The sequence below is a fragment of the Bombyx mandarina genome, chromosome 17 (genome assembly GCF_030267445.1).
Source record: "Bombyx mandarina strain Sakado chromosome 17, ASM3026744v2".
Classification (NCBI taxonomy): domain Eukaryota; kingdom Metazoa; phylum Arthropoda; class Insecta; order Lepidoptera; family Bombycidae; genus Bombyx; species Bombyx mandarina.
The window spans coordinates 11300971-11321984 of record NC_143223.1 but is presented as its reverse complement, the minus strand read 5'-3'; the positions used below and the strand labels follow the sequence as shown (position 1 = coordinate 11321984).

The 21014-nt window shown below is 37.4% G+C and overlaps 1 protein-coding gene across 1 annotated transcript in view; it reads left to right on the top strand.

Annotated features, from left to right (window-relative positions):
* The window catches only part of Ca-alpha1T (Ca[2+]-channel protein alpha[[1]] subunit T), a 183117-nt gene that overhangs the window by 33187 nt on the left and 128916 nt on the right, over positions 1 to 21014 (top strand). The window contains exon 2 of the mRNA XM_089734129.1: positions 355 to 469. The gene's annotated coding sequence lies outside the window, so the exon portion shown is untranslated. The remainder of the gene's footprint in view (positions 1 to 354; positions 470 to 21014) is intronic.

Below are 21014 nucleotides of genomic sequence, written 5' to 3'. Positions count from 1 at the left end.
TGAGCGTTAAGAATTTAATTTTTTTATGATTAAGATAAAAATGTACAACCTAATGTAAGTCAGTAGTCTTAACTTTTGATGTTTCAATGAAGATCAGTCTACCTTTAGTCCCTAATACAACGAGGAAGGCCCGGTCAGGAAGGCCCAAATAAGATGACAGTATTCATGGTATGCTCTGCGTATCCTTGAGCATCGTTAACCCTCAACACCAACATGATTAACTTCCGCGTATTTTTTTTTTTCTCGGTGCGGTAGATACCGGCCATGCTTATCATTATGTGGACCTTTTAAGACAGTAAACAAAAGCTCTTTTACAAACCCAATTAATCTAAACGCACCCTTGTCTTGTTTCAGATATTTTCCCTTCGATGTGATTTCACAAAAAAAGTTTCAAATCCTCTCAAGTGCAGTACTTTAATTGAAGAACAATTTATTTTTTCTATTACTACTATTTGAAAAAAAATAAAAGGTGAGTAAAATACATTTATTATTCGATAAACAAGCTCTTTCCACTTGAATAATCTATGTCTGATCTAGAAATACATGGAGTAACGCAAGACAGATATATATGAACAGAAAGAAGAGTCCATAGACCCCAACTCTGAGGTGCGAGGTCGAGGTCTCACCTGATATGGAACAATGGTCACCCTACTCCACGAAAATAAGCAGAACGGTGCTAGCCACCCATGCTTACAAAAGGCCCTGCCATCAGTGATTACGTAAATTGCTTTGTTTCCTAAACTAATTGGCTTTCAGTAGTTACTGAGCCAACGGGTACGACTGAACTTTCCGGAATGTTCCAGTACGTACAGTTGCCAAAAACAATGCTGTTAGCTTCCTGGCTTAAATCACGTACGATTTGTTCTGCAGTTTGTACTAATACATCAATAAATTCAAAGTTTTCGAATAGTATTTTAAAATAATGATATTTTAAATTAATTATCGTTATTTCGTGATATTTAAAAAAATCGTTTAATTAAAGACGAAAGGAAGATTGCGAAAATATTACAATATGATTAAGGGATTAAAGTTTAGGTTTTTACAGTAGAACTTAACTAAAACTGAGGAACCCTATTGTAGGCTAAACAATTGGTACACCAAGAAACAAACGCCATACACTTAATCACCAGCATCCATCAATAACGATCATGAAACGGTAGAAACAACAACGACGGGTATATAACATCTAACCGCAGTTTCTCCGCCAGAAAGCCTGAACAAAAGTCTATTGTTAACATCATAATCGCTACGGAACCACAAGATAAGGCCCGAGATAGGCGTAGTTGGCCTAGTTTACACCCTTGCGTAGTTCCTGACACTACAGATGCCATTCAAACGAGACGTTTTCTTCACCAGCTGAATATTTTACCCTTGTTCTTACAAAAGGTGTGAAGTTATTCAAAGAATCTCAGCGTTTGTACATTTCCTCGGCAATAAAACCGATGCGAACGTCGATTTGTAATGTCACTTCATTTCTAACAAAAAATATATTTCATAATTAAATACCTTGGGTCTCAATGACTCTTCACTACTTCTAGATACTGCGTGAATATCTACGCATCTACGCATTTTTGACCAAAAAATCTCTCTTCGATTACTTTAAAGTTCCATATTCGGACGTAGTGAAGATTTGTTCGGGTGGCCAGACTCATTCCAGCTATTTATGAAGTGGAGCATGCCGCGTTCTATCCGACAGGTACGATATTGTACCATATGTTCCGTGGGGAATGCTCTTAGGAATTGTTAGAGAAGATACCATCATCTCGTTTTTACCATCGCACCGCCCGCCACCGGAGTAGAGTTCATCCATACTACCTGGAGCCGCTGAGGTCATCCACAGTGCGTTTCCAGAGATCTTTATTGCCACGTACCATTCGACTTTGGAATGAGCTCCCATCCATGGTGTTTCCCCAGCGCTATGACATGTCCTTCTTCAAACGAGGCTTGTGGGGAGTATTAAGCAATAGCCAGCGGCTTGGCTCTGCCCCTGGCATTGCTGAAGTCCATGGGCGACGGTAAACTCTCACCATCAGGTGGGCCGTATGCTCGTCTACCCAGAAAGGGCAATAAATATATATATCCGTATCAGTACTATTGAGATTTTTCACGTTTGACCTAGCCCACTGAGTTTCTCGCCGGATCTTCTCAGTGGGTTGCGATTCCCATCCGGTGTTAGATTCTACGATGTCAAATCTCAATGTGGAAGGTGGAATAGATTAGTGACTACCAGACTGATGGTCCTGGGTTCGATTGCCATATTGGGCAAGGATTCGCACGATGAACGGGTTTGTTTGTTATTTTTATAGGTATTTAATAATACAGGAAATGCAAGTTTTGGGCCTAATGACCGTGTGTGACATGACTCCCTGTTATTATTATTACTACTAAGCCTCTCACCAACCAGACCTTTGTTGCCATAGTAATATTGCGATCCTTCTATATTTAGGCAGTCTCTCGATCGTAAAATATATGTCTATAAAAGCCAGACTTCTTCAAAATATGCCGTTACTTTTAAAGCATCTCGTAACTTAGAGATTTGATGTAATGTAACCTACATATCAGGCTCCACGGTAATGATCGTACATGAACATTTTATACATACGTAACGAGTTTCAGAATGTTCGAAGTGTATACTTTGAAGCATATGATCGCAAACATTACCTCCTATCGACATTGTATGCGTATAGTATATATAAGGTATTTTACAAATGTTTTGTTTTATTAATAAGCAAATTAAATTTACATTAACAACTTTTTTTTTTTTATATTGTTTAGGTGCATGGACCAGTTCACAGCCCACCTGGTGTTAAGTGGTTACTGGAGCCCATAAACATCTACAACGTAAATGCGCCACCCACCTTGAGATATAAGTTCAAAGATCTCAGTATAGTTACAACGGCTACCCCACCCTTCAAACCGAAACGCATTACTGCTTCACGGCAGATATAGGCGGGTGGTACCTACCTACCCGCGCGGTCTCACAAGAGGTCTTACCACCAGTAAAGATGTGTGCATTCATTATCTATACTTCTATACTAATATTATATAGAGGAAAGATTTTTTTTTGTATTGAATAGGCTCCGAAACTACTGAACCGATTTGAAAAAATATTTCACTGTTTGGAAGCTACACTATCTCCGAGTGACATTTTTTTTTTTTTTTTTTTTCCACAGTAGAAAATCGCCGGATCCCCACCCGCGCGGCAGGTTGGGTATGTGGGAGTTGAACCCACTAAAAACTCCTGCCGCTCACAACCGGCGCCCTACCTCGGACCGGGCCGGAGCCCAGTCGGGGCTATTGAAACGGCGGGACAGGGTTGACGCAGAGCACATTACATCCATCCCACCGTCCCACGGACGCCGGACCGGTGGCCGCCAGCGACACGACCACCGGTTCCCTCGTTCAGCGGGCCGAGAGCCCGCTTTGATGGCGCCGCGTTACACCTTCCCCCAGAGCGGTCGGGGGAACGCGGTCTACCATCACCCGGCTTCCTATTGCGGGTGAGCGTGCCAAGCACGCCACCCCACGTCTGGGTCTCTCCCCGCACAAAACGGGTGGGACCCCTAGCTCTTAGGGGGCCAGGTCACGGATACGACCCCGGTCCCGACCCCCTGCTCGGCGGCGGCGGGTTTCTGCGTAGTGAGGAGAGCTTTCCCTCACTCGCCCCGCCGCCTCCTTCTGCGAGATAGTGCACTCGCAGAAGTCGAGCATAGCCTTCCATGACTCATCGCTGCCAAGCATCGACGCCACGACCCCAGGCAGCGACAAGTCAATCTCCGAGTGACATAGGCCATATTTGTTATTAACAAAAATTAGGGATCCTTTCTAAAACTTTTGTTAAAGACCCGAGCGAAGCCAGAGCGGGCCGCTAGCTATTTTATAAATTACTAAAAACGTATCTTTATCGCGTACCTGACCATAAAATTATTTTTTATTATATTAACGACTCGCTAAAACCGAAGAAAATGCTACGTAATTTTTTTAATTGCCGTAATTCTCCCGATTTCGATAGTATGCTCGTATAACTATTTCATCAGCAGGCTTTTGACAAAGCCGACAATGGTGTGGAATTATGAATGATCATTGAATATTGTTCTGTGTTATGTGTGTGATATTTTAGGCTCAATCTAGAAACAGGTTTTATTTTGTTATTCATTGAGGTGGCCAGAAATTTTGGTTTTTGTGTATGCGTCTATGGGCAAAAGAAGAGGAGGCCGTCCAAGGACCAGGTAGATCGACGAATACGATACTGGCAATCAAATGTTGCAAAATTCGCAGCTGTCTTTGTTTTGGTACATTTACTAATTATTTTTTTTGGATTGACAATTCTATATATTGTTTTTTTTTTGTTTGGCTTGTACTTTAAGTACTAATATATCTAAAACATATGTGATGCTCTTTTGTCATGAAGTATAACATCCAATATATTTATAAAACATTGGTATTCGCCCCCGGGGGTTTTATACATCGCTCGATACGAATACATACATCAACCGTGTCGCCTTTAGGCCACAACGACTTCAATTCTGATAAAACTAACAAAAAAAAACCAACACCGCATTTATTAAAACTTAATTTTCAAATCTTTTGAGAACAATCAAATCGTACCTGCGAGATGACATTGAATATTTAAATGACTAACACATTCGTGACAGCTATATATTAATGTATTACGTGAAGCAAAAACTTTGTATCCCTTTTTACGAGAATTGCGCGGACAGAGAAGTATGAAATTTCCCACACTTATAGAGAATATAGAGAAGGAGTGCGCAATGCTAATATATATTTTTAAATTATGCATAAAAAATACATTAAATCAATAAATAGAACATTACACATACTACCCTGTATTTGATACAACTCATATTATTATATACTCTTTGTATATTGTTAAACTTTTGTTATTGTCTAAAGTCTGTGGTTAAATTGAGAATACATATATAAATATTGTTTGCCTTTCATATGATTTTTCTATAGTGAAGTCTTGCCGAAATCTGTGATTATAAAAGTATAAATAGACTTTGACAATAAAACCATATTAATGTTTAAACATTACACTTCAATTAATTATAGTCGAATTTCGACTACTGCGGGACTACTACTAGTATATATTTACCGCGACAAAGTGGTACGGAGAAAATCTAACACGAAAAAATAGCTTGTAAATACCAGCTTAATGTTTCAATTAGCCAAAGCGGTATCTTTTAACGGCTCCTCTAATCTTGACGGCTGCCACATTTTAGTTGAGATGGATCCTTCAATATTGGCTTCGCTGGTGAATCGGTTCTTTGAAAATGTTGCCATGTTTATTATACCAACTAGCGACCCGCCCTCGCTTCGCTTCGGAAACATTAAAACACACATGAAACCAAAAAAATAAAATATTTTTTTTTTTTTAAATGTAGCCTATGTTCATCAGGGAAAATGTCGGCTTCTAATGGAAAAAGAATTTTTCAAATCGGTCCAGTAGTTTCGGAGCCTATTCGAAACAAACAAACAAACAAATCTTTCCTCCTTATAATATTAGTATAGATACAGAAAGCACTTAAGTTTTGACATTTTATTCATTTAGAATTTTATATGTACAGCTTTTTTTCGTGAAACAATTTAGTGGACCTAGATTGTTTCATCTTTAGACATGACAACGTGAATGAACCCTTAAGGTATGAGGATATAAAGTTTAGATTTCATTTTACAACGATGAAGCGGTTGTTGGACAATGTGACGGTTCCTGCCGGTGATTCTACGTAATACAACCCACTACCAGTAGTTTTTGAAAATGTATACTACGATATATTAGAATTATTAATATTTAAACTGTAGCTAAATTTGTTTGGGACTCCTTGCGCACTATCTATTTTACTGGTACCTATATTACTGGTGGTAGGACCACTTGTGAGTCCGCGCGGGTAGGTACCACCGCCCTGCCTATTTCTGCCGTGAAGCAGTAATGCGTTTCGGTTTGAAGGGTGGGGTAGCCGTTGTAACTATACTGAGACCTTAGAACTTATATCTCAAGGTGGGTGGCGCATTTACGTTGTAGATGTCTACGGGCTCCAGTAACCACTTAACACCAGGTGGGCTGTGAGCTCGTCCACACATCTAAGCAATAAAAAAAAATGCGTTTATATTACATAAGATAGCACGTGCACATCGATCTGCCGAAAAAAACTACAATAAACTACATCAGATGCATAATAATTTATGGTATCTCAGAATGACGTGTAACAATCCCCCAATCTTTTTATAACCGCTATAAAAACGATAAAACGTATTCGTATAAACATTTTCGTGATCTTTGAAATGTTAACGTCCTAGGCCACTTTAGATAGCACAGTGGAATGCATGAAATGATTCATTTCTTTTGAAAATTCAACAATAAAATCGATTTGTAAGAATAGCATAATAGCATGATTGTGTGAGAGTCGAAATACTACTTCCTTTTAATTCGATCGTGTAGGTTTTTACTGGTGGTAGGACGTGTTGTGAGTCCGCAAGGGTAGGTACTACCATCCCGCTTATTTCTGCCGTGAAGCAGTAAGGCGTTTCGGTTTGAAGGGTGGGGCATCCATTGTAACTATACTGAGACCTTAGAACTCATGTCTCAATGTCGGTGGCGGCATTTACGTCGTATATGTCTATGGGCTCCAGTAACCACTTAGTACCAGGTGGATAATAAAAAAAAAGGCCCACCTTGAAAAATAAGTTTAATGAATATATTACGGCCTGAACAACTGGTGTGTTCTATTTTCGACAAGCCACTTTGACGTCGCCATTAGGATAAATAAAGAGCGAGGTATAAGTACCTAATTCTAAGGAATTGAGCAGTCAACCGAGCGCCATATTATGCGATAGACCGTGATAGACCGGGATCCATGATGCAAATGACATTTACATCCCCTGGCACTTGAGAACGCCAAGGGCTCTCTCGGAACTGGAATGAATATTAAAAAACAAAAGAAAGGTCCTATCGCCTGTTTTATTGAATAAAATATATTGTTTCATGTTAAATGGAATTTTGTTTGTAGTTATGATAGAACAATTTCAAGAATGGTCCATCTGATGCATTTTTTTTTTATTACTTAGATGGGTGGACAAGCTCACAGTCTACCTGGTGTTAAGTGGTTACTGGAGCCCATAGACATCTACAAAGTAAATGCGCCACCCACCTTGAGATATAAGTTCTAAGTTCTCAGTATAGTTACAACGGCTACCCCACCCTTCAAACCGAAACGCATTACTGCTTCACGGTATAAATAGGCAGTGTGGTGGTACCTACCCGTGCGGATTCACAAGAGCGACCAGTAAAAATATTATATAATATATTTATTTAGAACAGCTGATACATACGGTAACGAATAGGCGTACCAGAAAAACAACGCTTATAAAGTTTTTGTAGTTCAACTTTAGTGTTATCTGCTAATGCTTGCAATTCGTATTGCACGGTAAATTCATTGTCATTTCTTATTCTTAAAACAGAGACTTGAATGTTCTCGATAGTTCGCCACAAAGATACAAGATTCCGATCACACGTTTCCTCTTCACATCTTTCTATCTTGAACGCAGATTTACTTACTGAAAACTAAAATAAAACGATATTGTACATTGATTGAAGTTTCGAAGGCTAAAAAAGTGTTCAACTCACATTGTATCTTCTTGGCGAACATTTATTTTTTCACGTGTAATGCGTTGAAATGGTCAACGTGTGTGGTACTTCAGAAAATGTTTCTGACGTCGTTCCCACCATCAATGCATTTCAGGTGGTAGGACCTCTTGTGAGACCGCACGGGTAGTCACCACCCTGCCCATTTCTGCCGTGAAGCAGTAATGGTTTTGAAGGGTGGGGCAGCCGTTGTAACTATACTGAGACCTTAGAACTCAAATCTCAAGCTGGGTGGCGTCATTTACGTTGTAGATGTATATGGGCTCCGGTAACCACTTAACACCAGGTGGGCTGTGAGCTCGTCCACCCATCTACGCAATAAATAAAAAATGTATCGTTCTAGTTCTATGAAAAAAAAAAGCATTTCATGTAAGTATTTAGTTACAGTCAAAGGGAAGTGTGAACGGAATTCACTAGTCTTATACTATTAGCACAACAGTAGCGGAAACAGTTGCCTCGAAAATAAAATTAATTGTAAACTTTAACGTCTCGAACACATGCCGAGTTATGGACGACGTTTCGTGAAATTATTTTGATGTGAACTTCTGGAACATTCTAGAAATAGTTTCCTTATTTTTACTTACATAGTTATTAGTAATTAAACCATACTATTTATACTAATATTAATATTATAAATGTGAAAGTCTGTTTGTTTGTTTGTTTGTGTGTTTGTTTGTTCTTGTGTCACGTCGAAATGAAGCGACGGATTGACGTTTTTTAAAGTCATAGAATTCGGTCAGGAGAGTAGTGACCTTTTATCGTCATCGGAAAACATATTACTTTCACGGGAAGCTACACCAACACTTTTCCTAGCCCAGGCGAGCCGAAGCCGCGGCTAACAAATAATTACATGTAAAATCTTCTGTTATTTTCTATTATTATCTAAATTTCTAAGTATTTACTTTTGTTCTAAAATACTTACGTCAATTATTTATGTAAAATTACGTTTTCATTTACATTTCGGATCGATCTTAGGACATTAGAAAAACACAGGTGTATGGCGTTATAACCGTTGTGTGTCAATAGCTCCTCGATGTCACTGTGACAATATGAAACTGAAAACCTTTAATCTGGAAATAATAAGTGCTTCACGACAGATATCAGCAGGACAGTGATCCTAACCCGTGCTAATGTGTAATTAAAATAAGTATCAGCAGCATTTAAAAAAACGTCAAAAAAATAATTTAACAGTATCTGTTTGATATCCTGGATAGTCGCATCAGTCGTTTTAAACACATACCGTTTATCCATTGTAACTAAACTTGAGACCTTAGAACTTACATCTCAAGATGGGTGGCGCATTTACGTTGTAGATGTCTATGGGCTCCAGTAACCACTTAGCACCAGGTGGACTGTGAGCTCATCCACCCATTTAACCAATAAAAAAAAAACACAAACACACACGCACACAAAAAAGACATCTTGATGAGTGTCTAAAAAGAAATTCGCTTGACTCTATTGTTGATTTCCCTTGAGGTAAATTAATTTCTCTCTTCTCAGCAACAGGAATCGTTTTCATTCAATTATAATCACTCTGTGTATTGACGAAAACAACGTTCGGCGAACGCGATTCGCAAACACGAGCACTTAATCTAATAACATGTTGGACGGTTAAATTTGAGGGGATTGGGTTCTGTAGGTGATGAGGGGCTATTTAAAAACACAACTGCTTCATTATAATTATATTGCAGATAGCTTGAACACTTTTACACCATTATACAATTATTATCTTTTTTTTTTTTTATAAAACTATTTCATGTTTCTCTTGCCGTGTCTAGATGAGAAGTCCTGACATATTCTTACGAGAATACAATGATCTGTTTTTTAAACATTTAAAATAATTCTAATATTCGAAATCTAATCAAGTGTCTAGTGTTGCCTGCCATTACATTTATATACAAACTCCAACATAACAGATAAGGAAATTTTGCGCATTGTCGTAATATATCATCGGACATGTACATACTAGAAACAGGAATACCATCTAAGCAAATAAATGGATCTGTTGGAATACTGCCACAATATTGACAAATAAATAACCCGCCCTTGAAATGTGGATGGTCTTGTTCAACGCTTTTGTTCATAATATGATTCTAATATATTTGTTTACGTTTTAAAGTTCTAACGGTGAAGCTTTTTATGAACTACTTCGCCAGTAAGTATAGGTAGTTACGTAGCTACGCTAATGGAATATATTATTATGTTGATGTTTTGAAAATTTCATTAAATCTAGTTATTATTGTCGTCAAGAATAATAAATATACATACCTATACATTTAAATAAATGGAAATCAAATATGGTTTTAATGCGGCAATTTAACAAAAGGAACAAAATACCAAAAAACTTCAAGCTAGCTAAACGTCTTGAAGTTGGTGAAAATTAAATGGACCGATTGCATAAATACACCTATAGTTATATACATATCGTTATATACATATAAATAAATGCTGTTCAACTACTAAAAGCGGCTTTTTCATAAGCCCCGAATTGAGAGCCTTCTTATGTTTTATTTGAAATCGGGTAAAAAAAGTCAATCCAAAATTAGAACATGACCTTTACTCAATAAAATATAATGGCCAGTTTCATCGATATTAAGAAAGATCATCTTGAACCTTCTCCGAACCAAACAAAAGAGGTTATTAACAACTTTAATTAATATTTTCGAACAATAGATTGAAGCGATTTCTTTTCATAACGAGCTAAGTCTACAGTCCCTTAAATATTGAATTATTCTACTGCATTCAAAATTTGTTTAAATACTCCAGTTCGAAAATTTTGTTTTAATATTTTACGTGTAAATGAATTAAGCTTTCCGAGAAATTGGAAATTAATAAAATATTGATGTCATTTGTAACGTATTATAATAATATGTAACAAGACAGAGAAATGTACAACTTTGGCTGCAGGTGGCATTATTTCAAAATCAATACATATTTATATACGAGTATTTATAAATATTTTTTTTTTTCAATCGATAATCATACCGCTGTTAATTTATTTAGTGATTCTTGCCCACCTGATGGTTGTCTGGAAGAGATCGCTCTTAGCTAATAAGGCCGCCCATTCTACTTATTTATATTTATTGTTTTGGATTTTTGTTTATTTTCCTTTATAATAAAGCATACTATCTCTCACACTAATATCTAGGACTAAGATCACTCCATAATATACATACATATATGCCGTTGTAATAGTTTAATAATTTGCATACAAAAATTAAAGCAATACTCCGTTAGAAACATGATAAAGTAAAACATTGCAAATTAGTAATGAAGGCGAGAAATTTGCTTATTTGGAAACCCGCGAACGTGTTTCGGTCAGTTGTACACCGCAAAAAAAGTTCGTAAAGCACTCCTGAAACTGGGAAAAGGGGCCAGTGATTACAGTGAAACGCTTTTTGCGGTCCAGCATGTGAACTCGCTTAAATGTTCCAACGAGTTTCGCCAGACGTAATCCCCCTTACTCTGTAGTCGCTGATCTGTCTCGCGTTTACACCGGCGATCAATTTGGAATAAATAATCCGCAGTTGAAATAAGAACTCACCATACGTTTACATTTTGACGAATTTATTTCCCTTTTTTTTTACAAATTATGTTACAAATTTGTTCTCGATTATTTATATATTACTGGTGGTAGGACCTCTTGTGAATCCACACGGGTAGGCACCACCACCTTGCCTATTTCTGCCGTGAAGCAGTAATACGTTTCGGCTTGAAGGGTAGGGCAGCCGCTGTAACTATACTTAAGACCTTAGAACTTAAATTTCAATGGGGTGGCGCATTTACATCGTAGATGTCTATGGGCTCCAGTAACCACATAACACCAGGTGGGTCGTGAGTTCGCCCACCCAACTAAGCAATAAATAAAAAAATATCTGTGAGTAAATCCGGTTTTACTATTAATTTTGCGACTACCATTATTGTTATTTACTGGTATTAGTACTAGTGGTACTCACCGACGTTTTAAACTGTTACCATCCCTTACCGGCACGCCTATCTCTTAAGCAGTAAAAACTGTCGAAAGTAGAAACATTTGGAGAAAACTTTGAAATGAGTGGTCAGAGAACAATCTTCAAACTAGACACAACCATAACAAAATGAAGATAACGACTCTGAGAAAAAAGAAATCATTTGTCTTCATGTATAGACGAGCTCACGGCCATCCTAACTCGAAAGAGTTACGGAAACCTATAGACAACATGAATGCCACCATCTAACTCAAGACACGATTCAAAATCCCAATTGTACTGTACAATGATAATAAATATACATAAAAATCTTCTAAATTCAATCATGATGAAATTTTTTGGTGGTAGGGTTTCTCTTGTGAGTGCTCGGGTAGGTACGTAGGTATCACCCTACCTATTTCTGTCGTGGAGCAGTAATGCGTTTCGGTTTGAAGGGTGGGGCAGCCGTTGTAACTATACTTGAGACCCTAGAACTTATATTTGAAGGTGGGTGGCGCATTTACGTTGTAGATGTCTACCCATCTAAGCAATAAAAAAAAACATTATATGTAAGCGCTTACATTCCATAAAAGTAATCCGATACAACGAAAATGTTGAATTCAAAATGCTTGCACACAAACAATATATAGCACAGGAAATGCAACAGCAAACCATGCTACGGATGTAGTGTCAGATAACCTGCCTCTAACGTACCTCGGGATAATGTTTGCCTTGGTCAGCACATGTTTATCGTGCAAGTTCATACCTGATGCTTGATTGCATGACGGCTTCGCAATTGCTATTGATTTTTTTGACGTGTTAAATATGAAATATCGTGTTTTTTTTTTGTTTTTTGCCTTTGTAGGCAGACGAGCACACGGCCCACCTGATGGTGAGTGGTTACCGTGGCCCATGAACTTCAGCAATGCCAATGGCAGAGCCAAGCCGCTGCCTACCACTTAATACTCTCCACAAGCCTCGTTTGAAGAAGGACATGTCATAGCGCTCGGGAAAGACCGTGGAGGGGAGCTCATTCCATAGCCGGATGGTACGAGGCAAAAAAAACCTTTGGAAACGCACTGTGGATGACCGCAGTGGCTCCAGGTAGTATGGATGAACTCTACTCCGGTGGCGGGCGGTGCGATGGTAAAAACGAGATGTCGGTATCATCTCGAACAATTCCTTTGAGCACAGCTATTCGTGTATGTACTTTTAGTATTGATCTCTTTGACGTCCTCAATATTAAATTTTTATAGCTATTCACTCTATTTTAGTATTAGGTTTGAGATTTGAGACATCTACCAACAAAATTGACAGGCGGCTTGAACTGCTAACCACTATGTTTACAAGTTTCCGTTTCCGGTTCTTTTGGATATATATTTTTGGAAGATGCCTGTATTCGGCTATAAATATTTGCTGTATTGTAATATAACATATGATATGAAGTCGAAGAGTAAACTATTTTGAAAAGAATCCTAGACAACCCTCAAATTGGAACTTTTTCGTAGAAATAGTTTAAACTTTGGTATTAGCCCATTCATTCTGATATCTTTGAGTAGCATGTATAAGCAGTGACTATAATCACCAAAGATTCAAAACGATTACGATCGCAAAAGCTGTTAGAGAATTAAGGCTTTCATCTTTGAATGCGTGTTTGGTTTGAGTATGAAACTATTATCTTTTTTGCTTCGAGCTAAGGATCAGTTTTCATTGTTCGTAATGCTGACGAGAATTTTTTTAAGATTTTTCATTGCAGTTTTTTTTATGGCAATTTAGAGTTATCTTACAAATTTTTTTGTTAATAGAATAGAGTTGCTATTTTTTCTTTCACTGTTTTGTTGCTTTAACATAATATATTATGTTAATGCTTACAAATATGTAGTATACAATATTTCCAATACTGCAATACACACTGTAGGCATATTTCTATAAGTTGTTGTCGATTGCTAAATCAATACCAACCATTTATTAAATTATTCAATTTCAGTGTATGTATGACAAAGAAAATAAAAGTATTATATTTTGTTATTTCTTTATATTCTAATCGTGTTATTAATTTGCAAATAATAGTGGTGATAATTATATGAAAAGGATCAAATACATTAAATAGACCATTAAATAGTTAAAACCGCCAGTAGTAGGTACCTGAAGTAGAGTTCATCCATACAATTTTTTTGTTATTATTGAAGGTTTACCTACTGTTAGCCTCCGAAAGACACCTAACAACTGGAGAGCAGCTGCTTCGCGAATAATAGTAATAGATTCATTACCAGATCGGAATTGCGACCCGCGGAGAAAATCCGGCGAGAAATTTAGCGGGCTGATGCATGGATTAGGTTGCACGTCGACCTCTTTGTCGAGATCGACGAGTACGGTTACCGGGGTTCCTCAGCCTGCTGTTAGAGCTGAAGGTATCTAATGCAAGAGTTATTGAATCTGGTGGATCCGTAAGGACGTGTCTAGGGCGTCGACGGCGACTGGCTTCTGCGTGATCAGGATTCGGGGAGTAGTCAGCGGCGGCAACGATGAGGCGATCGTGATGCATATACTTATCGAAGTAACGTTCCGACGCTGACTTCAAATGTTTTCGGATAGATTCGAGGCCCAGGTCGTCGTGTAAGTCGACGTTCCTCACGAACCACGGAGCTCCAATGGCTGACCGGCAAAAACAAGATTGCAGGGATTGGAGGGTGTTTATGTGTGTTATGCAAGTTTTGTAAAGTGTCATCTTGTTCAGAAGGGACATTTTACTCCGTTTAAAGATCTAGGGGTAGAGTCTGCCGAGAATAAACACGGCACGGTCGCGGACTAATTTTATATGTGGGCGGAATGTCATGGATGCTTCCAGGGTGACACCCAGGTATTTGACCTTCCTGGCCCAGGGTACTGGATGGCCGAAGAGGGTGTTGGGGGCTATCAACTACTGCGCTTACCCACAGCGCGTTTCCAGCGCGTGGCAAAAAATATCTTTTGTGCCACGTACCGTCCAGCTTTGGAGTGAGCTCCCCTCTACGGTGTTTCCGGAGCTATGTTACGTGACCTTTTTTAAAAGAAGCTTGTGGATAGTACTTAACGGTAGGCAGCAGCTTGGCTCTACCCCTGGCATTGCTGGCGTTCATGACGTGACGGTAACCACTCAACGTCAGGTAGACCGTACGGTCATCTACCTACAAGGGCAGTAAATAAAATAATCCATAAATATAGTTTTAAAATTACGTCTTCGACTCGTTAAAGCGAAGAGAATTCCGTCTTATCTTAAATATATTTACGTTTGTAAAAGAATACGCTAGTTTTAACATATTAACGTTTTAACATAAAAATGAAGTATACGATAGATATATATCAATACATGTGAACATATACGAGTATACATATTCATGACAGAGACTGATAAATTCAAATAAAGCAACATTGTAACCAAATACTAACAACCTAACAACTGATCAAGCAAGTAACATTTCTAAGTACATATATACATTTGCGAACTAACTCCTTGACCGAATTTAACTGATACCTAAATTATTTCCACTCGAAATGCTATTTGCCGTAGATAATTTGCATGTTCATTGATAAATTTATTCAATTCAATACCAAAGCTATCTTTTCCGTAAGAAGAAAGTTGAAATATTAATAATTAAAGCCTACTAATGTGTAACGCTGCATTTTATATGTTGACCGTATTTGACCACGTTCCATGTTTGCCTGTTGCCGGGAATGTCACTCCGGTCAAAGTCGTCATCAAAGCAGTCTTTGCTAATGACCTCGGTGAGCGACCTTGAGGCGCGAACTTTTTTTCTTTATTTTCTACCTAAGCTGATAGCCTTAAGAGGCTATGTCATCATAACCGTAACGTGTAGGTGAGCTATCGGAGCTCAAACGAGGAGGCGTTGCTAACACTAGCCCTAGAAAGACCAGTACTTCGCAAATCTACCACCGGATCGGAAACGCGACTGAGAAGATCCGGCAAGAAGCTCAGTGGGCTGTGTCTATGGGTTAGTTTTTTATTCCTACTGCGTCTCATTGCACTAGAGCGTAAGATACTGTCTCATCGGCCGCCACGCAGGCCCTACATACGGAACTGTCAGTAGGACCTTTAGCATGTAGTTGCTCGTTAGGAGTACTGTGATAGATTAGGGCATTCAACACCAACAGAAACTTTTTTGTTCCATTTTGAGTTTGGAAATCTCTGCCTTGCTTCCCTAGAGCATGCGCAATATTCGAGTCCCGTCCTGCAGTATTAAACCTACCATAGTTCAATATAATAAAGGAAGCTTATACAATTCTTAAAATGACTTCGATAAATTAAGAAATATTGTTGCACGCGGATAATTACAGAATATAATTTTTATACAAAAAAAGAAACCGACTTCTCTGGCATAATGAAAATCATGAAAATATGATAAATAAATAATAGGTATTGTTAAGCATAACTCAGAAATTACGGTCAGTTCTTGAAAAATCGGACTACAGGAGAAGCTCTTTAAAATAAAAGAAGAATCATCAAAATCGGTTCATCTACAAACGTTCTGAGATAAGACACATAAAAATGCAGGCTAATCGAGAGCCTCCTCTTTTTTTAAAGTTAAAAATACGTCTGTACGTCTGTAGTGGCTCGTAAGAAAACTACGAGTTAAAAGCATAGATCGGTGCTTCCGTTTACAACATTTCTGCCGGAAAACAACGATGATCTCGGGATATCTATCCATCTACGCCAATAAAAATAAAAATCAAGTCACGTTTGAATACAGGTGTAAAAAGGTTAAACTTTTAGCATTCGTACACATAAACCCGAAAAAATACCGAAAGCTCTTTGCATTTATTTCGAGGAGAAAAAATTTTTTCGTGCTATTTAACCCGTATCACATTTTATCCAACAGACAATAGTAATGCGAGGAAGGCTCGCTCGTAAAGATGTGTGAGGGTTGTGGCCTGATTTCATACTACAAAACTAGAACGCACGAATGCACGCCATATTTATTTTACATCATTCATTTCGAAAATTATTTGTATTTCTGATTTATGATTTAACACAAAGTGCTCTATGAATCTATTAGGAAAAAAATTAACACCATTTTGTTATCCTGATGTGTTTTTCTTTTATTTGGTTCCAACATATCGTTTTTCTATTATATTAACTGTCTTCTTGACGTAATAAAGTTACATAATTTTACATGCGTAATCGAACATCAAACTGCAGCATTATCTCGTTACACGTAAAACAGTTATTTTGGCTCCTTTGAAATTGCTTTACAATAAATTAAATAATGCATTAGTTTTAAAGATATCGTGCTTTGATCGTTCTGTTTCTTTTAACTTGTAAACAATCAATGTGTCTGTTATTTCGAGAGAAAAAAACTTATAACATTCAAGAACAGTCTCTTTTGTATTGGATCTATCACACGATTATTACCACGATTGCTGCTAAAATTAGGTTTGGAGAAAGTCCAAATGTTTTAAATATATTGTTTTTGTCTAAGACATCATGTACCGCTTTTTAATGTTAAACTAATACAAATTTCCATGACAGCTCTGTCCATTTTTAATCGTATGTATTTTAATACGCTACCAACATCAATGTTTTGCTCATGATATCCAACTGGAAATAGTTTGATAACTTATGTTAGAAGGAATGTGTCTCGCATTCGTTAGAAAATGAAATATTTCCAAGCGTTTATGGCTCGTTTAGAATACTTTACAGTTTTCGTTATGACAATACTGAATTAGTAAAAGTTGGTAAAAGCTGTTTTAAACTACATTAATCCGAATTGCAAAGGCCTTGTACACGAAGTGAAAAATGTTTTAAATATTTTAGAAAAGATTCAACAAAGGGTGCCATTTTACAAAAATATGTACAACAAAACCTGAGTATAAATTAGAGTTCAATACTAGACTGGAAAATGTAGTAGTGCCTGGGAAACATGGAATGTCTTAGCGTCTTTAAAAGCGTTCTTTGAACCGCAAATTTATTATTAATTAAAATTACTAATTCTGTCGTTGGCCAAGCATCTGATCACGATTAGAATAGAATTTAAGCAAGCAAAGAGTACTCAAAAACTTACCTGCCTCTAAACTGGCAAGGGTGGATAAGAACTAATAGATATCTGCAATGCCGACAGAGGCAAGGTGCTGCTGATCGCTAAAGACTCTCGTCATACACTACTTCTAGAAGGACATACGATAGCGTTCGGGGAACAACGAGAAAAGCACCTTACAGACCCTGATCGTCGTATTGGGAAGAATAAGAATTAGTCGTGTACTACACTGATGAAAATACACAAAACAATTTAATTTGTTTTCTTGTAATACTCTCTGAATGAATGGAAATGAAAAGTGGATGAGAATGAATTTGCATGATACCTAATCTAAATGGTCTATTGGCTTTAATGGTGATGGTTTGGGAAATTGAAAATAGGTAACTACTGAATTTTCTATCGGATGTAAACCATACATTGTTTTTTTTTTTTATTGCTTAGATGGGTGGACGAGCTCACAGCCCACCTGGTGTTAAGTGGTTACTGGAGCCCATGGACATCTACAACGTAAATGCGCCACCCACCTTGAGAATGTAAATAAATCGAAATTGGGTCGAAAGCCACGAATTATTTACATTCTTGCACAGTAAATATCAGAAAGTCTGAAAAAAAAATGTATATATTTAGCAGGTGCTAAATAATTGTCATGTTCTGCTGTAGATAGATAAACGTTCCTTTGACCCACCTATTACTTAACAGTAATAATCTACTTGACACACGATCCCATCACCGAGAAAAGAGGTTAAAGCCGCATTTCTATTACTTAAAGCTGCTCTACACTTGTAACGGAACGTTACTTATAATTATCATTAAAAACTGACACTAAAATTGCATTGTAAAACAATATCGAGTAATGCACGTCTTCTTTGTTATTAAATAAAGAAATTAAAGCACAGAAAAAATCCACAATAGCGAAATTATGAAAATATTTTGATGTCAGAGAGAGAGGGAGAGAGAGAGAATAAAGTGTATTGCACACCAAAACACAATTTACATTCAAAAAGCAGTCAAAAAGTAGATACATTTGTACAATAGGCGATCTTATCGCTAAAAGCGACATCTCTTTCAGACAACCGTTTAATTTACAGAAATTCTGGAAATTATAAAAATATAGCAGGTATGTTGCGGTGTACTATTGACAATATATACATACAATAAAAAGAGATATACCGTTTACATATAATATGAAATATATTATTATAGCTAACTGATTTAATATACCAGCAAACAAACAAATTTTTAAACAAAACCGTATTGATTTTGTTCTTTACGAATGTTCGATTCAAACTTTAGCATAGCGAACGAACTCGCATGTCCGTGCCGATATAAAACTTATACGACATTTGACGACACCGCAAGCTTCCGGTGAACGCGGTGCATTGCGAACCTTTCGTTTGGCTGGACTTCAAGATGTCAGTCGGTCGACGACTCTTCTATACATCAATTGCTCTTAAGTCACTCGATATAAGGTTCACAATTGCATAGTAGTTTAATAGTGAATGATATCATCCATTGATATTCATTGAGTCAGTTATTTTTTTTTGAAAAGCGAACTCGGCTTCCTGAATTTCATTCATTTAAACGAATAATACTGCTATTATACTATGACATATATCTATATATTAATACATGAAGGAAAAACTTTGTATCCCTTTTTACGAAAATTGCGCGGACGGAGGAGTATGAAGTTTTCCACACTTATAGAGAGTATAGAGAAGAAGTGCACAATGCTAATATTTTTTTACAATAATACTTAAAAGATACATTAAATTAATAAAGAAAACATTACTCACACTACCATGTATTTGACACAACACATATATATGAATATACCCTTTTTTATTGTCAATTGTCAAACTTTTGTTAGTGTTTAAAGTCTGTGATCAAATTGAGAATAGATAAATATTGCTTGTCTTTATTATTATTTATGTATAGTGTAGGTTTGGCGAAATCTGTGATCATATTAAATAAGTATGATAGTATTTGACAATAGAACCAAATAATGTTTAAACATAAAATTTCAATTGATTAAAGTCGAATTTCGACTACTGCGGGACCACTATATTCAAAAATCCATGTGAATTTCTATGTAGGAACTCGTTGTGGTCGCTCGTATTCTCGAACACAAATAGATGTGGTAGATGTAAAACAATGAAACGAAAAAAAAAAAAACACTTTCTATTTGGTGCGTGTGTGTGTTAGCTTTTCAATTCCTCTAGCTCGGTAGACTAACACGAAGCACCCTTATTTTTATAGCAAAGCAATTATATGTTTCATTTTATCCGATGACACAGCCTTTATACAATTGTAAAAAGTCTCAATTAAGACTCCAGTGTCTCACGTGTCTCACGATGTCTATGGGCCCTGGTAACCAAGTCCCCCTTCTTCCTTGCGTCGTTTTCCTCATTACTGAGGGTCGTGACTCTTCCGCTGCATCAATCTCTCTTGTACGATTGGTCTCCATCTGCTGCGATCCTTGGCCTATTGAAGGGCATGGTAGAGCTTGATGTTCAGACAAGACCGAATTTGATCCGACCATCTCGTGGGACTGCGTCCTCTGGGACGCTTGCCCTCTATCTTGCCTCATATCTCATCAATCTTAAGATTGTGACGCTCCTTTTAAAACAATGTGTCCAAAGAACTTCAATACTCTACGAATACATATTGTGAAGAGTCTAGTTTTAACATTAAGCTGCTTTAGTATTGACAGATTGGTGCGAAAGGGAGTCATGGAATTTGCAGCAATCTCCTCCAGTACCACATTTCGAAGGCGTCTATGCGGTACCAGACAACCAAGTACCGGGGGAACCGTAAACTCCTACACCGCTTTACGCTATAAATAAATAAAACCTCCAAGGGGCTTTAAACTTCCATCTATCTATCTAGCCAAATTTCAGCCCACAGATATCCACAGCTGGACATAGACCTCCCCCAAGCCTCGCCACAAGCGGATTCCCGCTCCAACAGGTTGTCAGTCCACCTTGTAGAAGACCACGATATAACTAGCATCCAAATAAGCTATTTATCTATTTAAGACTAGCTGACCCGGCAGACTTCGTAGTGCCTCAATCGAGAAATAAAAGACCTAAGCTTTTATATAAAATAAATTGAAAACAAACAAAAGGAATCCGTCCGACGGGGGACACATCAAAGGAAGAACAAAATGGTTATTTTTATTTAATTCCGACTATTTTCTTATTATCTACCTTTTAAACCTTTTCTGGACTTTCACAAATAATTCAAGACCAAAATTAACCAAGTCGGTCTAGCCGCTCTCGAGTTTTAGCGAGACTAACGAACAGCAATTCATTTTTATATAACTATAGATAGATAGATAGATTAAAAAGCCGATATACAAAAACAAATCGGTAC